This window comes from Schistocerca americana, chromosome 3, assembly GCF_021461395.2.
Source record: "Schistocerca americana isolate TAMUIC-IGC-003095 chromosome 3, iqSchAmer2.1, whole genome shotgun sequence".
NCBI lineage: Eukaryota > Metazoa > Arthropoda > Insecta > Orthoptera > Acrididae > Schistocerca > Schistocerca americana.
In genome coordinates, this window is record NC_060121.1 from 19679334 (window position 1) to 19705241 (window position 25908).

Here is a 25908-nt window from a genome sequence, read left to right on the forward strand (position 1 = left end):
CCCTTTTTTTTTACCGTTTACATTCCCGTTTGGGTTTGCCACCTGAGTTATTGGCCGTTTTAGTGAACAATGCGTGGGCTGTCGACCGTGTTTTACTTTTTATCAGTTGTAGCAATATGGTGAAGGCCATTTAATGTTTAGTTCTGGGCCTCAATTTCCCTATTGCGTAGTTCGTAGACCTTTCTCCACGTCCCTGTTTATAGCTGTCCTCTCTTCTGTCATTAAACGTTGACATGTAATCATTTTTAACTCCTCTCTTTATCTTTGTGTTTCACAGTTTTGGCATGGACACATATGACCCTAGTTGTTTTTGCGCCCTAAAACAAAATGGGGGAGAAATACAAAGCCCTTACATTCTTTTGTCAACTTATGTCCTTACCTCCCCTTGAGACCTCAAAATTTGTCGGGGAAAAATTCTAAAATGTGTCTGTGGAATCAGAGAAATATCAGGGAATTTCACTTGGAGAAACTTGCGGCAACCCTGATTTCAGGTTTTTATATATGGAAATTATTTTTGCTTCTAGTATTGCAGTTCTGAATTGCTGAGTTCATCTTAAACTAACTCTTGTTATTACTCACAGATACCATTAGGGAATATAACTTCTACAGGCATGTAAGTGTGAGAATCCATGGGTCCCTGAAGAAGCTTTTTCAAGATGTAGAATAAATATTTTTTTCTGCTTAGCTGAAGTACCTCAGAAGATTATGCCATATGAGTAAACTGAGTGAAAGTGTGTTAGCAATCCTTTGCCCAGTTTCATACAGTAAGAGATTTCTAAGCACAAAATGGGCGGAACTAGCTCCTCGGATAACTGACCCACATGTTGGTCTCACACGTGAGTGGTATCTGCATACCCAGGAACTTAGAACACGGGATCCTAATTGCCCATTTATCCCTACTTTTAATATTCATATCTGTAAGTCACTTTTATTTCTTTAGAACTGCACAATACAAGTTTTTAGGCATTAAGCTGGTACCTGTGGATCAGTACAAGCCTGTTCTGTTATTCTCCTGGATGTTTCTGGTATGGATGAGTTTAGATCTCGCATCAATAAGTTTGTGACAGTGCAAAACATTAGAGTTTTTCCAAAGCCCTCCAGTGCCCCAAGTAAATCATTTTTGTGGACTTGGCAGCAAACACTGTGTGCCACACCATATTTTATGTTCTCCCTTTTTGAGTTTAATCTTATTCCTGTCTTATCATTTGTTAATGTGACCTTCCATTTTCTGTAGTTAAAGTACAACTCAATCCATGCAAGGGGAAGACTTTTAATGCCATACTATTTTAGCTTCCCCTCACAAAATTACACTCCTGGAAATTGAAATAAGAACACCATGAATTCATTGTCCCAGGAAGGGGAAACTTTATTGACACATTCCTGGGGTCAGATACATCACATGATCACACTGACAGAACCACAGACACATAGACACAGGCAACAGAGCATGCACAATGTCGGCACTAGTACAGTGTATATCCACCTTTCGCAGCAATGCAGGCTGCTATTCTCCCATGGAGACGATCGTAGAGATGCTGGATGTAGTCCTGTGGAACGGCTTGCCATGCCATTTCCACCTGGCGCCTCAGTTGGACCAGCGTTTGTGCTGGACGTGCAGACCGCGTGAGACGACGCTTCATCCAGTCCCAAACATGCTCAATGGGGGACAGATCCGGAGATCTTGCTGGCCAGGGTAGTTGACTTACACCTTCTAGAGCACGTTGGGTGGCACGGGATACATGCGGACGTGCATTGTCCTGTTGGAACAGCAAGTTCCCTTGCCGGTCTAGGAATGGTAGAACGATGGGTTCGATGGCGGTTTGGATGTACCGTGCACTATTCAGTGTCCCCTCGATGATCACCAGTGGTGTACGGCCAGTGTAGGATATCGCTCCCCACACCATGATGCTGGGTGTTGGCCCTGTGTGCCTCGGTCGTATGCAGTCCTGATTGTGGCGCTCACCTGCACGGCGCCAAACACGCATACGACCATCATTGGCACCAAGGCAGAAGCGACTCTCATCGCTGAAGACGACGCATCTCCATTCGTCCCTCCATTCACGCCTGTCGCGACACCACTGGAGGCGGGCTGCACGATGTTGGGGCGTGAGCGGAAGACGGCCTAACGGTGTGTGGGACCATAGCCCAGCTTCATGGAGACGGTTGCGAATGGTCCTCGCTGATACCCCAGGAGCAACAGTGTCCCTAATTTGCTGGGAAGTGGCGGTGCGGTCCCCTACGGCACTGCGTAGGATCCTACGGTCTTGGCGTGCATCTGTGCATCGCTGCGGTCTGGTCCCAGGTCGACGGGCACGTGCACCTTCCGCCTACCACTGGCGACAACATCGATGTACTGTGGAGACCTCACGCCCCACGTGTTGAGCAATTCGGCGGTACGTCCACCCGGCCTCCCGCATGCCCACTATACGCCCTCGCTCAAAGTCCGTCAACTGCACATACAGTTCACGTCCATGCTGTCGCGGCATGCTACCAGTGTTAAAGACTGCGATGGAGCTCCGTATGCCACGGCAAACTGGCTGACACTGACGGCGGCGGTGTACAAATGCTGCGCAGCTAGAGCCATTCGACGGCCAACACCGCGGTTCCTGGTGTGTCCGCTGTGCCGTGCGTGTGATCATTGCTTGTACAGCCCTCTCGCAGTGTCCGGAGCAAGTATGGTGGGTGTGACACACCGGTGTCAATGTGTTCTTTTTTCCATTTCCAAGAGTGTATTTAATCTAAACAGTCAAAGGCTTTGGCAAGATGACAGAGGGGATAATTTTCACTATTTAATTCTACTGGAATTGAATTTGTGAGATATTATGTTGGATTCTCAGTATAGAAGCCTTTACAGAAGTCAAACTGTGTTGTTAAAAAGTTATTCTCTGAATGGTGGTTCACCATTTTAAGTGGATTTAGGTTGAAATACTATGCAGAGATGAAGAGGCTTACAAAGGCTGGTGAGATGCACCAAAGCAGTAGTTGGATGAAGACCACAACAGCAGACTTCAACTCAGTTTATTGATGGAAATCCAGCTCTTGCCGAAATTAGCTCTCTCTCTCTCTCTCTCTCTCTCTCTCTCTCTGACACACACACACACACACACACACACACACACACACACACACACACACACACACACACACTCTTCCTTCTAGCTACCACTCCATCTCTCTTACCAGTGTGTTCGCAAGGTGATGGGACATATGATTCATGCCCGGATGATATGGTGGCTCGAGTCTCACAATTTTTTATGAATGCACAGTGTGGCTTTCAACACGGCATTCTGCAGTTGACCGTCTCATTATTTTGCCCACCCATGTCATGAATGGTTTTCTGCAGAAATCCCAGACTGTCGCCGTGTTTTTCGATTTGGAGAAGGCCTATGACACCTGCTAGAGAGCTAGTACCCTCCATACTCTTCACATGTGGGGCTTCCGTGACCACCTACCCTGTTTCCTTCAGACATTTTTAAAAGACCGAGTTTTCGAGGTGCATGAAGGGTCTGCCTTGTTGGACACCTTTATCCAGGAAAATGGTGTGTCTCAGGGTTCCATTCTGAGTGTCATTCTCTTTGCTATCGCCATTAACCCTATAATGGCATGTCTCCCACTGGGCATCTCCGGCTCCCTTTTTTTTTGACGATTTTGCCTTCTATTGCAGTTCTCTGTGAACCTGTCTCACTTAGTGGCATCTTCAGCAATGCCTTGATTGTCTTTACTCCTGGAGCATCGACAATGGCTTTCACTTTTCCACTGACAAAACTGTCTGTATGAATCCCACGAACGCTGACTGCAAATTTGTATGTCCGTCTGGTTATTTGACCTGTTGTGCTGCCATTCGCAAACAGCATTCCTGGAGGTGTTTTCCTACAGGATAACACTTGCTCACATACTGCTGTTGTAAGCCAACATGCTATAGTGTGTCAACATATTGCCTTGGCTTGCTCGATAACCAGCTCTACCTCCAATCGAGCTCATATTGGACATCATCTGATGACAGCTTCAACGCATCCACAAACATCATTAACTGTCCTTATATTGGCCAACCAAGTGCAACAGGCATGGAACTCCATTCCACAAACTGACACATGACACGTGTACTACAGCGTACCATAATTTACATTTACATTTACTGTGGCTTATCTCACACTTACATTGATCCCTGATCCTGCAACATTAATCACTTTACATATGTTGTCTCAACAAATATATTCCTGGTATTTCATTACTCTACATTAATTATTTTTTGGTGTTGCAAATTTTTCCATCAGTGTACCTGGCCTTGCTTTAACCATCCCTGGTGCAATGCAGAATTTTCTTCCCAGTAGCGAGAAAATGCTGTTATTCCAATTTTGAAATCAGATAAATTGCCTCTTCAAACGGACAGCTGTCGTCCAGATTGTTTACTCAGTGTCCTGCAAGTTACTTGAACATATGGTTAGTCGAAGGCTGTATTGTGCCCTTGAATCCCCGGATCTTTTGGCTTCGATCCAGTGTGCTTTTCGCCAAGGGCGCTCTACTGAAGATAATTTAGTCCACTTGAAGTGTGTTATCTGAACAGCTTTTGCTCAGCATCAGTTCCTTGTTGCAGTTTTGATTGATCTGCGTATATATCTTATGATACCACATGGTGCCATAACGTCCTTGCCACCTTAAAGGAGTGGGGCTTCCATGGTCCACTCATGATTTTTATCCAGAACTTTCTTCCATGTCACACTTTTTGGGTACAGGTTGGTGCCTCCTGTAGCATCCCCCCCTGCAGGAGAAGGGGCTTGCACAAGGTTCTGTTTTGAGTGCTGCTCTCCTTTATGTGGCTATCAATGATCTTTCGGCATCTGCATGACATATGGTGTCTCCATCTTTTTTGTTCATCCGCGACGGCTATTGCTGGAGGCAGAATGCAGGGAGCAATACACTAAGCACAATCCTGCGCATTCACTCATAGCATCCATTTTTTGGCTGCCATGACCTACGTTATGCATTTCTGCCATTGTGTTTTTTAGAACCGGTCTTTTATGCCTAGTTGACATGGCTTCCCCATCTTTGTCAACTAAAGCAGACATGTAGGTCGCACCTGAATGCTCTTCTATGCCTCAGCGACACCGACCGCGGTGTGGTCCACTCTAGTTTGGTATGGCTGAATGCAGCATTGGTGCAGTCACACCTAGATTACAGGAATCTCTCATATGACTTTTTATCAGCTACGACATTAAGTCTGGATTCGATACACTATTGTGGGGTAAGACTGGTAACAGGTGCCTTTGGACTTGGCAGCAGTTCCACTATTGTGGGTTCTGCACCATCAAAAATTGATGGCAGCTGCTCGCCCATAGTACCCTAACTGTCATCTCCTCTTTCCAAATACGAGATTTACCTCCGAAAACGGCAACACAGGTCTGGGGTTACGATCACCAAGTTTGAGCCTTGGTCCAGCACACAGTTTTAATCTGCCAGGAAGTTTCATATCAGTGCACGCTATGCTGCAGAGTGAAAGTCTCATTCTAGAAAACTCTTTAAGTGTAATTCTCTTTACATATTGGCTATTTTCTTCTTATATGGGGGACATGGTCTCATCTGAGAAGTGAAAGCAAGCCTGTAAAAGAAAGGGGGGTGGGGGCAGTTCTCAATTCTTGAGCAGTGAACCTCTTTTTTTTTTTTTTTTTTAAAAAAAAAAAAAAAAGAAAGATCCTTTGTAATTTGGGTGAGTTTATGTTCAATCCTTGCACCCAATTTACTCTTTCATCTACCTACTTTTTTTCTCGTCTAGCAGAACGATATTTATGACCGTTGCTTAATACCTGTTTGTATCACTTACACTGCTGGTATTTATGAATTCTTTAGCATTTGACTCCGGAAAGACCATTTTTCTTTGTAGTGAGGTCTTGCCAACAGCAAATTTTCTGGATGGAAAGTTGCCAATCTGCTCATATACTTTAAAATTTAAAAGTAAATCTAGCAATGCTAGAATGTATACAAAATACTGATATACCCATTATCAAGTTGTTGTTTAAAGATTCGCGACTTTTAAAACTTACGTAGATTATCTTTTTCATGATAGAACTGCCGGTACTGCGAACGGCTGAAAGCAAGGGGAAACTACAGCCGTAATTTTTCCCGAGGGCATGCAGCTTTACTGTATGATTACATGATGATGGCGTCCTCTTGGGTAAAATATTCTGGAGGTAAAATAGTCCCCCATTCGGATCTCCGGGCGGGGACTACTCAAGAGGATGTCGTTATCAGGAGAAAGAAAACTGGCGTTCTACGGATCGGAGCGTGGAATGTCAGATCCCTTAATCGGGCAGGTAGGTTAGAAAATTTAAAAAGGGAAATGGATAGGTTGAAGTTAGATATAGTGGGAATTAGTGAAGTTCGGTGGCAGGAGGAACAAGACTTCTGGTCAGGTGACTACAGGGTTATAAACACAAAATCAAATAGGGGTAATGCAGGAGTAGGTTTAATAATGAATAGGAAAATAGGAATGCGGGTAAGCTACTACAAACAGCATAGTGAACGCATTATTGTGGCCAAGATAGATACGAAGCCCACACCTACTACAGTAGTACAAGTTTATATGCCAACTAGCTCTGCAGATGACGAAGAAATTGAAGAAATGTATGATGAAATAAAAGAAATTATTCAGATTGTGAAGGGAGACGAAAATTTAATAGTCATGGGTGACTGGAATTCGAGTGTAGGAAAAGGGAGAGAAGGAAACATAGTAGGTGAATATGGATTGGGGGACAGAAATGAAAGAGGAAGCCGCCTGGTCGAATTTTGCACAGAGCACAACATAATCATAACTAACACTTGGTTTAAGAATCATGAAAGAAGTTTGTATACATGGAAGAACCCTGGAGATACTAAAAGGTATCAGATAGATTATATAATGGTAAGACAGAGATTTAGGAACCAGGTTTTAAATTGTAAGACATTTCCAGGGGCAGATGTGGACTCTGACCACAATCTATTGGTTATGACCTGTAGATTAAAACTGAAGAAACTGCAAAAAGGTAGGAATTTAAGGAGATGGGACCTGGATAAACTAAAAGAACCAGAGGTTGTACAGAGATTCAGGGAGAGCATAAGGGAACAATTGACAGGAATGGGGGAAATAAATACAGTAGAAGAAGAATGGGTAGCTTTGAGGGATGAAGTAGTGAAGGCAGCAGTGGATCAAGTAGGTAAAAAGACGAGGGCTAGTAGAAATCCTTGGGTAACAGAAGAAATATTGAATTTAATTGATGAAAGGAGAAAATATAAAAATGCAGTAAGTGAAACAGGCAAAAAGGAATACAAACGTCTCAAAAATGAGATTGACAGGAAGTGCAAAATGGCTAAGCAGGGATGGCTAGAGGACAAATGTAAGGATGTAGAGGCCTATCTCACTAGGGGTAAGATAGATACCGCTTACAGGAAAATTAAAGAGACCTTTGGAGATAAGAGAACGACTTGTATGAATATCAAGAGCTCAGATGGAAACCCAGTTCTAAGCAAAGAAGGGAAAGCAGAAAGGTGGAAGGAGTATATAGAGGGTCTATACAAGGGCGATGTACTTGAGGACAATATTATGGAAATGGAAGAGGATGTAGATGAAGATGAAATGGGAGATATGATACTGCGTGAAGAGTTTGACAGAGCACTGAAAGACCTGAGTCGAAACAAGGCCCCCCGAGTAGACAATATTCCATTGGAACTACTGACGGCCGTGGGAGAGCCAGTCCTGACAAAACTCTACCATCTGGTGAGCAAGATGTATGAGACAGGTGAAATACCCTCAGACTTCAGGAAGAATATAATAATTCCAATCCCAAAGAAAGCAGGTGTTGACAGATGTGAAAATTACTGAACTATCAGCTTAATAAGTCACAGCTGCAAAATACTAACACGAATTCTTTACAGACGAATGGAAAAACTAGTGGAAGCCAACCTCGGGGAAGATCAGTTTGGATTCCGTAGAAACACTGGAACACGTGAGGCAATACTGACCTTACGACTTATCTTAGAAGAAAGATTAAGGAAAGGCAAACCTACGTTTCTAGCATTTGTAGACTTAGAGAAAGCTTTTGACAATGTTGACTGGAATACTCTCTTTCAAATTCTAAAGGTGGCAGGGGTAAAATACAGGGAGCGAAAGGCTATTTACAATTTGTACAGAAACCAGATGGCAGTTATAAGAGTCGAGGGACATGAAAGGGAAGCAGTGGTTGGGAAGGGAGTAAGACAGGGTTGTAGCCTCTCCCCGATGTTGTTCAATCTGTATATTGAGCAAGCAGTAAAGGAAACAAAAGAAAAATTCGGAGTAGGTATTAAAATTCATGGAGAAGAAATAAAAACTTTGAGGTTCGCCAATGACATTGTAATTCTGTCAGAGACAGCAAAGGACTTGGAAGAGCAGTTGAATGGAATGGACAGTGTCTTGAAAGGAGGATATAAGATGAACATCAACAAAAGCAAAACAAGGATAATGGAATGTAGTCTAATTAAGTCGGGTGATGCTGAGGGAATTAGATTAGGAAATGAGGCACTTAAAGTAGTAAAGGAGTTTTGCTATTTGGGGAGCAAAATAACTGATGATGGTCAAAGTAGAGAGGATATAAAATGTAGGCTGGCAATGGCAAGGAAAGCGTTTCTGAAGAAGAGAAATTTGTTAACATCCAGTATAGATTTAAGTGTCAGGAAGTCATTTCTGAAAGTATTCGTATGGAGTGTAGCCATGTATGGAAGTGAAACATGGACGATAAATAGTTTGGACAAGAAGAGAATAGAAGCTTTCGAAATGTGGTGCTACAGAAGAATGCTGAAGATTAGATGGGTAGATCACATAACTAATGAGGAAGTATTGAATAGGATTGGGGAGAAGAGAAGTTTGTGGCACAACTTGACCAGGAGAAGGGATCGGTTGGTAGGACATGTTCTGAGGCATCAAGGGATCACCAATGTAGTATTGGAGGGCAGCGTGGAGGGTAAAAATCGTAGAGGGAGACCAAGAGATGAATACACTAAGCAGATTCAGAAGGATGTAGGTTGCAGTAGGTACTGGGAGATGAAAGAACTTGCACAGGATAGAGTAGCATGGAGAGCTGCATCAAACCAGTCTCAGGACTGAAGACCACAACAACAAACAATGATAGAACTTTACATAAGAAGTTATTAAGAACATTGTGAATATCACATGATGAACAATTGAATGACTAAAGCAGTGTTATCAACCCTCATTCATTGACACATGTAATAAATTCATCGAGGCAGTGAAGTCCAGAGCTGTTGTAAAAATTTCTGAAATTAAAAGTATATATTACCTAATGAAGGTAGTATTTTGGGGTGAAAGAGCACAATAATTATTATTTTTGGAATGTAATAATTCACTATGGCTTCATTTTAATTCTAATAAGTTTCACACTGTAATGAAACATGGTCTAAATGCCTCTCTCTCTCTCTCTCTCTCTCTCATTTGTTATAACTTACCGCTGTTATTTTGTATTTGTATTACAGTCATTACATTAAAATTGGCTATATTGATTCTGCAATTTATACTATTATGTTATTGCTAAGAATTGATTTAAAGAATAAACGTATATATTTATTTGTAAGATTTTGTAAATTTATACCGCTGGAACTCTTTCAAAATATTTGATTGTGTAATACTGCCAATAAATACAATGACTTTCTTTCTTCTGTTTATGATTGTAATTGATGTTGGACACTTTGATTCCAAGTATGTTATACAGAAACAGTGATTTTTTACAAAAGGCAAAGCTATGTGTTCGAAGAATTGTGGAGAGGAGGGTACGTGATGTATTTTAAGTAGGTTATAAAGAGTAACTATAACAACAAAAACAATAAATTATTGATAAAATTATTTAATTGTATCAATATAATGGAAGGAAACATTCCACGCGGGAAAAATTATATATAAAAACAAAGATGAGGTGACTTACCGAACAAAAGCGCTGGCAGGTCGATAGACACACAAACAAACACAAACATACACACAAAATTCAAGCTATCGCAACAAACTGTTGCCTCATCAGGAAAGAGGGAAGGAGAGGGGAAGACGAAAGGAAGTGGGTTTTAAAGGAGAGGGTAAGGAGTCATTCCAATCCCGGGAGCGGAAAGACTTACCTTAGGGGGAAAAAAGGACAGGTATACACTCGCACACACGCACATATCCATCCACACATACAGACACAAGCAGAGATCTCTGCTTGTGTCTGTATGTGTGGATGGATATGTGCGTGTGTGCGAGTGTATACCTGTCCTTTTTTCCCCCTAAGGTAAGTCTTTCCGCTCCCGGGATTGGAATGACTCCTTACCCTCTCCTTTAAAACCCACTTCCTTTCGTCTTCCCCTCTCCTTCCCTCTTTCCTGATGAGGCAACAGTTTGTTGCGAAAGCTTGAATTTTGTGTGTATGTTTGTGTTTGTTTGTGTGTCTATCGACCTGCCAGCGCTTTTGTTCGGTAAGTCACCTCATCTTTGTTTTTATATATAAATTATTTAATTGAATAGATAAAAAATCTACTCACCAAGTGGCAGCAGAACATACACATAAAAGACTGTTGTGATTGGCAAGCTTTCGGAGCCAGTGGCTCCTCCAGACAGAAGCATTGAAGGGGAAGAAAGAAGGGTAAAGGAAAAGGCCTGGAGAGTTCCAGGAAAAGGTGTAGATTTTGGGAAAGTCACCCAGAACTGCGGATCAGGCGAAAAATAGAAACGACACATGTCATATACCAGCTATTATGTAGACACTGTTCAGCTTTCTACATCTGCATGACTACCACCAAATTATTAGTTATGATAAATGGGCATATGCATAGTGTATATACTGGAAACTCACAATATCCTGTTGCAGGGCATGCTCTACAACATGGCATACGTGACCTCGACACTTGTTTCACCACACATGCCACCTGGATTCTTCCGCCAGACACCAGTTTCTCAGAACTCCGCAGGTGGGAACTAGCACTACAACGTGTCCTTGGTTCTCACCACCCACCTCGCCTCAATTTACGTTAATTTCTGCTGTCTCAGCCTTTCTTCACTGTAATTACTCTTTGCTTCACTCTGTTTTAGCTTTCTACATCTTTCATTGTCTTTCCCATCTATTTTCACTACCCCCTCCCGCAGCTGTTGTATACAATACGCTTAGCTTCTCACTCTTATTAACTCATGTACAGTTTTAGTAGTAATCTCTGTCTTGCATATTACCCTGTCTTCCACCTTTATGCTCTCAGGTTTCCGAATCTTGCCCGATGCAGTCCCCAACAATTAGTCTTTCCTTCTCATCCTGTACGGTAAGTCACCCATGACCCACGGTTCTGGGTAACTTTCCCAAAATCTACCCCTTTTCTTAGACCTCTCCAGTCCTTTTCCTTCACCCTTCTTGCTTCCCCTGCAACCCTTTAGCCTGAAGAAGGAGTCACTGGCTCCAAATGCTTGCCTATCACAACAGTCTTTTATGTGTGTGTTCTGCCACTGCTTGGCGAGTAGATTTTTTATCTATCCAATTAAATAATTTTATAAAGAGTATCTGTGTGTGATGTTTTTATTGGTATACAACTTGTTATAAACAAAACTTATTTTTACCATTTAATATGTTTCCAGATATTTACCAGTGGGAAAGATGAAATTGGGTTGATTGTACTTGGTTCTGACAAGACACAGACTCTACTTGATTACCCAAATGTGAGTGTGGAATTTCCTCTTGCACTGCCTACATGGCAGATGATATCCTTTGTGGAGAAATCTTTACATGAAAGAGAAATAAAAACAGATTGGATAGATGGTGTTGTTATTGGCATGCAAGTCTTGAAAGATGAGCTAGAGTAAGTATTTAAAGCTGTCTGTTTTTTGACATTCCTGGAACATGTTCCAGAATGTGTGTTACACAAATCACAGCGACATAATTGTGACTTTATAAATTTGAATCAATATGTTTTTGTAATGAAAAGGAAACAGAAGGCACAATACCTGCAGAAATAGGAAATTTTTTTGTGTGATTTTACTGTATGAATGTTTTTTATAGTTTTTCAGCTCAATAATTAAGGAGGTATTGATACAAGGCTTTGCCAAAAATCAATCTGTCACCTACAATTCCAGCCCTGTCACTGGCATTCCCTATCCCCACAACATGACTGGGCCACCATGAAAGCAGCCACATCATTGTCAAATTCACTGAAACTACTGCATAGCAATTTACTTGAGTATGGCTGCTGTTGTGGTCTTCAGTTTGGTTTAAGCACTGCGTCAATACCTTCTCTTCATAGCACTCGGAGGTCGCGATCTGCGACTGTTTTTACAAATGGCAAGAGAACTTTTCCTCTAGTTGCTTGTTTTTCAGTGAAAGATGCAAATATTTTAGAATGTAGTGCCTTATGTATATCTGTTAGAATAGCCACAAGGTCTGAAAGTTATTTTCAAATGATTGAGCTCTTCTACAGAGTATTGAAATTCACAGATTCTTCCAACCTGGTCCACCAATGTCTTACATACTCCTCTTCCTCCATGGATTGTTTCCAGCATTTGGAGATGAAACATTAGGCAGCAAAACGTGCCTTATAACCAAAATCTAATGAACATATAATTAAATTATCCAAAGATATAATGTTGCACTCTCAGGTAAGACTGATCTTGAATGCAAAGCCTAAGTGGAAATTAAATGTACGCTGCAACATTCATCACACTTTTTGTAATTGAAATTATTCACAGTGCCATAGGGAGAACTGAGTTTATGTGTTTTGTAGAGTCAGATACACGCTATGGCGCAGGGTGCTGTCCGTTATTCTCCTGACTATGATGTGCAGGAATGGTAGTCTTCCTTCTTCTTTGGTCTCCATAGTGAATTTGATTTTGTGGCGTGTGGAGTTCAGATGTACAAAGAAGTCAAGAAGTTTGTCTCTTCCATGAGGCCAGATGACAAGTGTGTTATCCACATAACAGAAGAAGAAGAAGAAGAAGAAGAAGAAGAAGGATTTCCATTTGAATGACATCAGGGCCTCTTCCTCGAAGTGCACCGTAAATATATTCACAATCTCTGGTCAGAGTGGGCTGCCTATTGCGACTCCATCTGTTTGCGGGAGGGGGGTGTGCCACGAGTCAGTGAAGTGGGAAAGCTGACCAAGTAATATGTGTGACGTGTCATACCTCGACCGATATTGAGAACAGAATAAAAAATTCAGAGGCATTACTTTTCAGCACTCCCATGCATATTCTGTATGCAAGATAAGCTTATGGAGCAGGTTTCTCATTCAGAAATTCTATTTCGGTGTTGATTGTTTACACGAAGACCGTGTTAAGCATAATGGAAGAAGGAGAAATGTTTATCAGCATTCCAGATTTGGCAGTGGCAGGCTCATGGTCTGCTGAGGCTCTGGTTTATTTTTTCACTATATTGCTGCTTGCATTGCTCAGAATCTCATTTTGTGCGAACATAGAATTGGTAGGTTCAGGAGGGCCATGCTAAATGCCTTGCAGGGCCTCAGTAGTGCCACCCAACTAGCACCTGAGAGGGCAGACAAGTGTTTGCTCATGCGTACGTGATCCTGCAGTGAAGTTGTGTACATTTAGTCAGGAAGTGGGCTTGTATACAGTGAGACAAGTATCCACACAGACAATGTGATGGCATCTGGAGCAGCACAGACTGTCAAGCCCTTAATGCAGCTCTAGAGAGAGGTGAACTGACAGCGGTGCAACTAACAACAATGCCAGACACAGGAATGGCACTGTGTCATCGTATCAGATGAGTCTCGGTTCTGTAACATCGTCACAATTGATGTACTTGTGTGTGGAGGCTCTGATGCCAACAGACCTGGCCAGATTGTACCTGTCATTCCCATGCGGGTCCAGCATGTGATGTGATGGTATGGGGTGCAACTGGATACATGTCACAACCTCTGGTTCACATAGCCAGTAATTTGGACAGCAGCCATTGCATTTGTGTTTTGTTAAGGCCTATCGCTGTGCCGTATTTTCAAGGGCTCCATGATGTTATCTTTTAACAAGATAATGCAAGACTACACATCACCTGAGCTGTACTGAGCTACCTCGATACAGAGAGTGTTCCACTGTTGCCATATCCAGCATTTTCTTCAAATCTGTCACCTGTGGAGAACGTCTGTACACAGGATGCCAAGAGATGGGTATGCCACCAGTCGCCAGCCACCAGTCGCCAACCACTACAGTTGATGAACTCCGACATATGACATACAGTTGAGTAGCATGAATTAATGTACCCATGGCTGTAATCCAACCTCGATTTGATATCCAGTGTGATGAGAGCTGTTCTGCTGTTCCAGTTTCAATACTGAAATTCATATATTATTTTTATGCTATCCTTACCAGATTGGACTGTGGTGTCATACAGCATAAAATATCTTACAACGTGTTGAATCAGTGATGAGAAGTGTAGAACAGCCAGCAGGGGAAAGATGTTGGCAATGAGACAGCTTTTATGTAGAACAGCAGTACAGTGTTTTACAGTGCATAATGCTTCCTCAGATTGAGAACAAAATGTGCGGTTTGCTGTCATCCATTTTCACAAACATAGCCTTGAAAAATAATGTTGACATTACTGTGCATTTCACTCTGAGGCATATTGCACTCTGAGAATGTTCATCGAATTCAGTTACTTTGTATTATATTTCAGTAACAGTGACATAATAGCAAATTGGACTGTATGAGTTTTTATGGATTTTTTTCCAGAGACACACTACCATTTCTTCAGATTTATTTAATTTGGGTATAAATCCTTTCCAGCATATATGCTGTACACAAAATGTTGCACATAAAATATAGCTATCTGCTGATTTAACATCTTGCTGAGTATACCAGTACAATGTTTTGTTGTAACAAATAGTTCAATGTATTTTACACACTTATAAACTTATTTATACAGTTATAGTAATTTATACCATTACATTAATGTTGTACCTTAATGTTCTGGAAGACGATATTATAAGGAACCTCATACTTTTCCTGGATAATAGAGTTGTCTATAATGAATTATTGCCTGAAAAAGATCTGTACAAATTTGAGTCAGATCATAACATTTCAAATTGGTCCAAAGATGGGCAACTGAGTTTAAGTTTTCAGAAATGTAAATTGGAGCACATCACAAAACAAATAAAAGACAGTATTGTATGACTACATTATCAAATAATCACAGTTTTAATTGGTCAACTCATACAAATATCTGGATGAAATGAAATGGTGACATAGACTCACTTGTAGGCAAAGCAGAATGCAGACTTCAATTCGTTGGTAAGATACTGGAAAATGCAATCAGTCTATAGAGGACATTGCTTACAAAATACTTGTGTGGCCCATTCTAGAATATTGCTTAAGTATGACCCATAACAAATAAGGCTAATGGCAGACATTGAATGTATACAAAATAGTGTAGCATGATTGATCATAGATTTATTTGATGCATGGGAGAGCATCAAGAAGCTACTAAAAATTGGAAATGCCAGACAAGTGAAGATAGACGCCAAATATATGACAAAACCCAACTTATGAAATTTCAGGAACATGTATTAAGCGAGGTATTTAGGGATTATACAATAACCACATATGTATCACTCCTATAGGGACCATGAAGGCAAGATTAATTACAGCATGCACAGAACCATTTAAAGAATCATTCTTCCCACACTCCACATGAACACTGAATGGGGAAAAACCATAATGTGTGGTACAACAATGTACTTTGTCGGACAAACCCACAGTGGTTTATACAGTGTGCATGGAGACATGGAATCAGTTGACAGTAGTGGTAATGGTTCATATTGATTCCCATTTCTCTGTTGCAGTAGGTGATCTTATGCCTCTAATTATTTTTTCATTGCTATCTTAACTTGCATTCTTCAATTCAGTTTATTAACCCTTCTTATCTCTTTGTATTAGGGCAAATGTACAGTTAACTTTTAAGGAATTTGTATTTTCAATTTATCAACTGGAGTTTTGTTTCATATGCAGCAGAAATGTTACAAATTATTTGTTTCAGTTTGTTTAGAATAATTTGCTGTTTCACAGGTGCCCTGAAGAAAATAAAAGATCTCGAAAGTGTCTTAATGACAACCGATGGCCTCATATTGACAAGACAGCTGGTTGCCTTGCAGAGGGCAGGGCTTGACGGTCTGAACATCTGCTTAGACACCCTGCAGTCCCAATGCTACAACCAGATCACGAGGAGGAAAGGCTGGGAGCGTGCCATGGCTGGCATAGATCTAGCCTTGTAACTTGAATACGACCCTGTGAAGGTATTACTAGTGCAGCTGTCATCGCATGCAGGCTTTCATAAGCAAGAGATATAAATCTGTTGTTAAGAATATCAATACAAGAATCACCATTTTAAAGCAGTACGCCCTCACCCTCGACTCCATCCCCGCTCCCACCCTCACCCCTGTCTCCACACTGCAGCTGAAAGTGAAGGAAGGTATATTAAGACAGAAGAAGTAAATTTTAGCTGAAGATGCTAACAGTTTCGTAGTTTATACAACATAAAAAAGTATGCCTTGCAAGTTTACCAATTAAATATCTTATATTTTCCTCCCAAGAGAGTCTTATGAGACTCAAGATCTTTACAGTTTCTCTTTTTTTCTTTTGTGTCTTTAGTTTAAAATAAGTTTCCTCTATTGTGGTGTTGTTTTGAAAAAAATACTCAATTGTTTGGAAAAATTATTCTTAATTCTGTAGTCACACTTTTGTTGTGTCTAAGTACTACTGGTTTCAGTAGCGAGTACCAGCATCAGTTCATCTTATTATCAAAAATTTCTTTGCAAAATAAAAGTTGACCACTGTGGCCGAGCGGTTCTAGGCACTTCAGTCCAGAACCATGCTGCTGCTGCTACGGTCGCAGGTTCGAATCTTGCCTCAGGCAGGGATGTCTTTAGGTTAGTTAGGTTTAAGTACTTCTATGTCTGGGGGACTGATGACGTCAGATGTTAAGTCCCATAGTGCTTAGAGCCATTTGAACCATTTTGCAAAATAAAAAGCTTCTGTACAACTGCAAACTAGACATACCATTTTCAGGGTGCAGTTCACATCTATTGAAAGCACAACAGTGACTTTTACTTTTAGTAGATAAGACACCTACTGGGGTAAGTGACTTGATGAATGCACACAAGAAGTTGTCATTTATTCCATATGTAGCTGCCATGCAGAATCATATTTTGTATTAGTTGGTCCTTACTCTTCCAAAAGGTTAAACCTTGTCTCTGCAGCCACAGCTTCCTCTCTTCAGCAGTTGTTTTCATCTCCATGTGTGAAGAAAATCCCATTCATTGATCATATTGTTTAAGTAGGATGTTCTCAGTCATCCCCTTGTTTTCTTACCTATGATCTTGCCTTCAGAAATGTTTTTTAAAAGATTATCATCTCCAGTTAAGTGTCCAGTGTATTTTGCTTTGCTCTGGCCTATAACTTTCAGTGGTTCCTTCTTCTCTCCTATTTCCTTTAATTTTTCTGTCAATGCAGCTAGTTCTTGTACTTCTCCTCCAGAACCACATTTCAGCAGGTTTGAGGTGAGCTTCCTCTGGCTTTTCTAATGTACAGATTTTGCATCTGTGTGTCAGAACACTCCACACAAAGGTCTTTACAAATATTTTCTTAATGTGGGAGCTGATATGTTTATTCAGTTGCAGCTTCTTCTTATTTTGGAAGGAACTCTTCACCTGTGCTATTCTTTTCTTGAATGCCTTGAAATATTGATTGTTTTCTTGCAAAATGCTACTGAGATAGTGAATTTCAGTTCCTTTCTTGAGTTGCTCATTGCCTGTTCTTGCGTCAGTCCTGCCTCCACCTCCTTTCTTGTCTGTAGCCATAACTTTTGTCTTCTTTGTATTCATTTTTAGCTTTAGTTTTACCATTTCTTGATTTAAGGCCTGAAACATTTTATTTAGTTCCTACTCTGATTTACTATTGTGATGTCGTCAATCTGCAGTGTATATGCATGCAATTAAGTCTCCATATCGACATCATGCTCCAAAAACCACCTAACTGTGTGTGACAGGGTGTACGTCTCATGCCACCAACTGACCCCCTCTGCCTTGTTCCACTTGTGAACAGTGTTTGGGAAGAATGACTGTCAGTACGCTTCTGTATTATCTCTAACTTCTCAAATTTTCTTCTCGTGATCATTTCGTGAATTGTATATGAGAGAAACTATTATGTTGTCAGACTCTTCTCGGAAACTACTCTCTCGAAACATGGGTAGTAAATCTTTCCGTGATGCACAACTGCTCTCTTATGGCATCTACCACTGGAGTTGCTGAGCATCTCTGTAATGATCTCACAGTGACTAAATGATCCTGTGACAAAACACTCCGCACTTCATTGGATCTTCTTTCTCTCTTCTGTCAGTCGTACTGGGTAAGGACACAGGGGTAATTTACATTCACTTAAGATTCTTCCTGTGGATGTTAGTCTGGCATCTGCTTTTCTATTGCTGTTTTGTGTGATCATTCCACTTTAAGGTTGCTCTGAATAGTTACTTCTAGATATTTTATGGTAGATTCTGTTTCCAGCAATTTGTCATTAATAGTGTAGTTGTACAGTATTGGATTTCTTTTCCTGTGTGTGTGTGTGTGTGTGTGTGTGTGTGTGTGTGTGTGTGATATGTTACATTTATTTATGTGCAGGGTCAACTGCCAGAGCCTGCATCATTCACCAATCCTTTGCAGGTCATTGTGCAAATTGATACTGTCTTCTGTTGTTGACACTTTCTTATGGACGAGTGTAATACCTGTGAACAATATTAAGGAGCCTCTGACACTTTCTACTGGATCATTTATATACATTGTAAATGTAATGGCCCTATCACATTTCCTTGGAGTATTCCAGAAATTACCTTTTGATTCTTGTCATCTTTTCTTTGTTGTTGTTATTACTTCCTTGATGAACATATTAAGGAAGTAAGGTGATAGAAGGCACCCGTCTCTCACTGCCCTTCTGGTTTTCCTTCTTTCATATCCGGTTCAGTACTCTGACTTTTGTATATACTCAACGTTAATCATCTGTCCTTCCAGTTTGGACATTACTTTAAGGAATGATGATATAATGGTAATCTGTTTATTAAACAATATTTTAATGATACACTATGCTTTCTGATCATATAGTGGCTTGATGATGGAATTTGATACTGAAATTAGTAATCATTAGACAAAATAAAAGTGAAGCTATAATAAAAGAAAGTAATATTTTGGATCATGTCAGTCGTTGTTCCAAACAACTGCACGTCAGGAATAGGTTCAAATGGCTCTGAGCACTATGCAACTTAACTTCTGAGGTCATCAGTCGCCTAGAACTTAGAACTAATTAAACCTAACTAACCTAAGTACATCACACACATCCATGCCCGAGGCAGGATTCGAACCTGCGAACGTAGCGGTCACTCGGTTCCAGACTGTAGCGCCTAGAACCGCACGGCCACTCCGGCTGCCTAGGAATAGGTACTAAATTATTTGTCCGCTGATGACCTCACAGCTTAGAACACTAAAACACAAATGTTAATTGTTTGTTATGTGCCCTGGTAGAGTGTACAACTGTTTACAGTTCACGATTGGTTGTTGGAGCTTGGGCGTTACTCACATAGTGTATTTGGTGCACAGTGCAGAAAAAGGCAGTGTCCAGAAAAGTAAACAAATGTAAAGGCAAAAGTTTCATGACAGGATGTTGTGTCACCATACTTGGAAGACAATTATAGCCAAAGACAGAAATTTAAAAGAAACTGGCTCATTTGAGCTGTGGAGACCTAGTCGAGGATTCTCAGTAGATAATTGTTAGCACAGTAGAATTTATAAAGAGACAATGTCAGTTTGTGTGAGGGAAGGTTGATTGGTAAGTACCTATCAGCTTTCTCATAAAACTCACAATTTGAAGAATACACATCAAGGAAAAGGTAGAAGTCCAACAGTGTCAAATCTAGACAATAATATCGATCATCCAACAGTTTTGCAAAATCCCCAGTTGTACTTACTTTACTTACTTACTTACTAACTTACTCAGATTTGCTGTGTACCATACAAGGAACTGGTTTCCACTAGTTCACTCGATCAGCTGCCAAGTTCTCACCTTCCTCCAAGTTTGTGTCCATGCATTGAAGATTCATTGCAAAAGTTCCAGGTGTTAAAAGGTCTTCCTGTACATCTGTATCTGTCCATTGATTTCCACAACAGTGTTGATTTTGGGATTCTTCCACCTTACATGTGTAGAACATAACCTGCAATCTTCAGTCTTCTTTCAACAATAATTTTGTGCAGGCTGTGTAGACCTCGTATTCTCAGCACTACATCGTTTGTAACTTGGTTGGGTTAACATCTTCAGAATTCATCTCTAGCATTGTTGGTGAAAAATATGGAGACTGTGTGCTGATTTTACTGACATTTTCCAAGTCTCACAAATATAAACAATAAAGGAGTACACTCAAAGCTTTGTTGACATATTACAGACCTAATTGCCATATGGACTGATTTTCCAGTTCTGCTGGTGATTTCTGCAACTGTGACCTCATTATTACATATAAAGCTACCAAGATATGGCAATCTGTCAACATCTTGTAGTATCTTCTATTGCACTGTAATCGGGGAAGAGACGAGTAATTTCCACTTACTTTGCACATTCTGTTTGCCTTATCTCTATTAATTTTCAGCCGTACACAATAGGGCATTTAATGAGAAAGCAGATAAAAATTAACTTGATGCCTTCCAAGATGACGGTCTCTACTAAGTCTCTACTCCTTCAAGTCTGACTATGTAAGTGTAGACCAGAGATGGTTTAAATTCAGAGAAATAGTATCGACATCAATTAAGAGATATATACCAAATAAATTGAATGGATACCAAATAAATTAAAAGGGTGGTGCACAAAATATGTCAAAACTCAGCAGCAGAAGCAATGAAAAAAAGCATGTCAAAATTTAAAAGAATGCAAAATCTCCAAGATTAGCGATGTTTTACTGAAGCTCGAAACTTAGGGTGGGTTTCAGTGGAAGATGTGTTTAATAATTCCCATAGTGAAACTTTGTTTTGAAATCTGGAAGAAAATCCAAAGAGGTTCTGGTTGAATGTATAGTACACCAATGGCAAGACACAACCAATACCTTCACTGCGCAATAGCTGTGGTAATGTTACTGATGACAGTGCTACTAAAGCAGAGTTACTAAACACGGATTTCTGAAATTTCTTCACCAAAGACAACAAAGTAAATATTGCAGTATTCAAATCAAGAACAACTGCAACTGTGAGTAACTTAGTAGTAGCTCTCCTCAGTGTCATAAAGCAATTATGTTTCTTTCAGAGAATGCTGATACAATAGCTCCATTAGAAATCATATATAGCCGCTCATTTGATAAAGATCCATACCTAGAGACTGAGAAGTTGCTCAGGTCACACCAATGCTCAAGAAAGAAAAGAGGAGTAATCTACTAAATAACAGACTCATATCACTAATGTTGATTTGCATTAGGATTTTGGAACATATATTGTGTTTGAATATTTTGAATTATCTCAAAGGTAATGATTCATTGATAAATAGCTAAGATAGATTCAGAAATATCGACCTTTTAAAACACAGCTAGCTCTTTAGTCACACAAAGTAATAAGTGCTGTCGACTGGGGATCTCAAATTGATTCCATATTTGTAGATTTCCAGAAGACTTTTTGAAACAGTTCCTCACAAGCATTTTCTAATCATATTGTGTGCCTATGGAGTATTGTCTGAGTTGTACAACTGGATGTGTGGTTTCCTGTCAGAAAGGTCACAGTTCATAGTAATTGATGGAAAATCGTCAAGTAAAAAAGAAGTGATATCTGACATTCCTCAAGGAAGTGTTATAGACCACCTGCTGTTGCCGATCTACATTAACAATTTAAGAGAGAATCTGAGCAGTCCTCTTAGATGATGCTATCATTTACAGTCTCGCAAATCATTTACTGTCTTGTAAAGTGATCAGATGATCAAAATGAACTGCAAAATGATTTAGGCTACCTATCCATATGATGCAAAAAGTGGTAACTGACCTTAAATAATAAAAATTTTTATGTCATCTGCACGAGTAGTAAAAGGCATCTACTAAATTTTGTTTACATGATAATTCACACAGATCTAAAGGCTGTGAAGTCTACTGAATACTTAGGAATTACATTTACAAATAACTTAAATTGGAATGCTCACATAGATAATGCGGTGGCAAAGCAAACAAAAGACTGTGATTTAATAGTAAAACATTTAGAAGATTAGGATTACTAAAGAGACTATCTACAACTATACTTGTCTGTCCTCTTTTGGAGTATTCTGCATGGTGTGGGATCCTTACCAGATAGGACTGACAGAGGACATCATTTAAAAGTTCAAAGAAAGGCAGCTCATTTTGTATTATTGGGAAACAGGAAAGTGCATGCCACAGATATCACATGTGAATTGGGGTGGCAGTCATTAAAGCAAAAGCATTTTGCTGGATTAGGTTCTTAAAATTTCAATCATCAACTTTCTCCTCTGAATGTGAAAATATTTTGTTAGAGCCCTCTTACATAGGGAGAAATGATCATTGTAATGAAATAAGAGAAATCAGAGCTTGTACGGAAATATTGAAGTGTTTGTTTTTCCTCAAATGCTGTAGGGGAGTGGAATGGTAGATAAATAGGTTGAGGGTGGTTCTCTGAACCCTCTGCCAGCATTTAATTGTGAATTACAGACTAGTCATGCAGATATAGATAATGTAGATAGACTTTCAATATTGTGCACCGATTCTCTAATTTTATACATTGCTCAAATACTTTCGTGGCGCTTTGGAGTGACCCCTTTAAAATAACAATTTACCAGTCTTCTTAATATGTATTTTGGTAACGAGGTTGATAAGAAGTTACAACAATACTCTCTTATTACTCCCCAGTTTTGGGTTTTATTAATGAACAAAATCGCCGCAGTGTTCCATAACAATTACGGGTTGAAGTTTCCTGCTGATGGAACCAATATGATTTTCTGTGTTTCTGAGCATACAGGTTGTGTACGCTGTTTGGAGTCTGGTGTATGCTGAATCAAATGTTTTTATTGTTGTGATCTTCCATCTGAAGATTGGTTTCATGGAGTTGCCCATGCTAGCCTATCCTGTGTGACCCTCTTCACCTCTGCGTAACTACTACAGCGTACAATAACTTGAACTTGCTTACTGCAGTCAGTTTTTGGTCTCCTACAGTTGTTACCCCCATTATATTCACAGATGACCACATATTGTGGAAATTGCATATTGTAATGTAGGATGCAATAATAACGTACGGAAAGTTTCTGTTGAAAATTACGAATTATTTAGGAATAAAGCAGATGGCTCACCAAAAGGTAGAAGCACTGTCTCATTGATAGGCACACGAACAATAGGTTTGTAGAATGAGATTTTCACTGTGCAGTGGAGTGTGCACTGATATGAAACTTCGTGGCAGATTAAAAGTGTGTGCCGGACTAAGAGTCAAACTTGGGACCTTTGCCTTTTGTGGGCAAGTGCTCTACCATCTGAGCTATCCATGCATGACTCACGACCCGTACTCACAGCTTTACTTCCACCAGTACCTCGTCTTCTACCTTCCAAGCTAAAAGGGGGGGGGAGGGGGGGGGCAGGGGCGTGTGTTTGTGGGGGGGGGGGGGCAGGGGGGCTGGTAGTTAACTTGGATTTAGGCCAGGAAGCAAAGGATGTGCTGTAAGTATGGCTACGAAAGTTGAGTATTCTTAAATAAGATCAGCTGGTGGCAATGTATTGGAAAGTAACTGGCACACAAAGTGCAATTTTGGCTCCTTTTTCTTTGTGAATTTTAAATAGTCTGCAGAGCAAATTGAATTAGGAGGATCAGGCATTTGTGTGGGTCTAGGAAAGTAAATTGTAGAGCCAGATAAAAGGCGCGCAAGACAGGAGGGGTACTACTGCTCATCACTGCTGTATCGTGCTACTAGTACATGTCAGTGTGAGTGCACCGAGAGTGGTGTTGCCGTACATGCGTCTTTAAATTGGTCACCCACTGATCATTGCAGGCTGGCTGCTGGATTCTGTCTCTGGGAGCCAAGCGTGTGGCGCGGTCGCTGCCATACCATCTGCTGGTGACTCGCACATATATTAGTGTGGAACAGTGCTGACTGATTCTCTGTGTGATTCTAGTTTGTAATGTGCACATCAGTGTTCTGTGTCTTGTTGAGTCCTTAGAGGCATATTGTTCGGAGGTTATTATTAAAGCCATATTTGTGCGACTTGGATCACACTTCAGTATTACTTGGTTATTACATCACCACAAACATATGGACCGAGAATGTACATGCTTTGACAGTTTGCTACGTCTCTCTCTTCTAGGACTGACATGGTAGCTGCCTTGCATTTCTTAATGACTCTGACCTTGTCAACCACAAACCGAATCTTAGTACAGTCATGATTTCCCTGAAGAGATTACATGACAGCAGAGACTTGTAAAATTGTGTTACCCATTTCTCTAGCCAGTGAAGATTCATTCTGTACCTTCAGATACAGTGTCATGTAGGAGTAGAACAGCAAGAAATACGTAGCTCCTCTAACCGTAATGACAGTTTATCACCTCCCAACACTACATGTGCCAATGTTTCAGTGCATTTTTGAATATGTTTGTTAACAGATTCATCAACACAACAAAAATTTACGATCTCAGTAGCATCTTATTTCTTAACTCATACTTTACTATTCATCAGAATCTTCATCGCTGCTCTTTGATTCGTCAGAGCTCCCTGCCGTACTTTGTTTTATTTCATAGTCAGAATTAGGTGAAATACCACCTACCGTATTTACTCAAATCTAAGCTGCACTCAAACCTGAAAAATGAGACTCGAAATAAAGGAAGGAAAAAAAAAAATTCCCGAATCTAAGCCGCACCTGAAATTTGAGACTCGAAGTTCAAGGGGAGAGAAAAGTTTTAGGCCGCACCTCCAAATCGAAACAAAGTTGGTCCATTGTAATATGAGACACAATTTAGGTCGAATGAATGACGATACAGCTACAGTAGTTTGGTTCGAGTCGTAAGCTTAGCACTTAAGCTTTACCAGGTAGCCTTTGCTATGCGTCAGGCCCTCCGTCCGTATTTATACTGGTACCCTTCCTTTTTCACGTGCTTCGTCTGGTTTGAATCAATTGCTTATTTTGCTTTGATCTGATAAGTGCCGTTTTCCTTGTTATAGGCGTTTATGTCACTCTAAGCTGAAAATACATTACTGTACTGTGTCATGCATTGTTTGTCGCATTCTGATAGTGCGTGTTTGCGGCCTGTCGTCGCTCGCGGCATGGCTTGCTTTTATGCACGCTACCACCGCCTACAATTAAAAAAAAAAAAAAAAAAAGAGAGAGAAATCATCTCATTAGCGAAACAATGGCAAGAGACTATTTGTTGTTACTTACACTGCTGCTTTCTTAAATAATGATCAACAAGAACCAAATAATAGACTGCATATGATAGAACATGTTCTGAACGAGAGTTAGGCGAAAATTTATCTCCGTTTGAAAATCTTTGCGGCCGCTTCTTTAGTACACCAAATTCTGCACAGAAATTAGAGTCATCTCAGATTTGAAAATCTAGTCAGTTGCCGTGCTTCAGTTCTGACTGTATCACTATTAGGCATAAGAATAATATGAATATAAACATGACACGATACGTATATTCTTCCACATTTGCTGTTGTCTCACTCTAGTTTCGTAGTTTATTAGGCAGACAGGATTTAAATAAGATAGCAGCAAACACGAAAGAATACGTGGCAACATGTTTATATTCGTATTACTCTTATGATGAAGAGAATACTGCATGTGATTCACATTTCATCAGGTTCCTATAAGCAACCATCTCTTCTCACAGGTAGGAAAAAATTCAGAACGTAGAGTTGGCCATATTGACAAACATCTGAAACAGTCT

The 25908-nt window shown here is 40.3% G+C and overlaps 1 pseudogene; it reads left to right on the forward strand.

Moving 5' to 3' along the window:
- LOC124605209 overlaps window positions 1–25908 on the forward strand; it is an 83615-nt pseudogene that overhangs the window by 6164 nt on the left and 51543 nt on the right.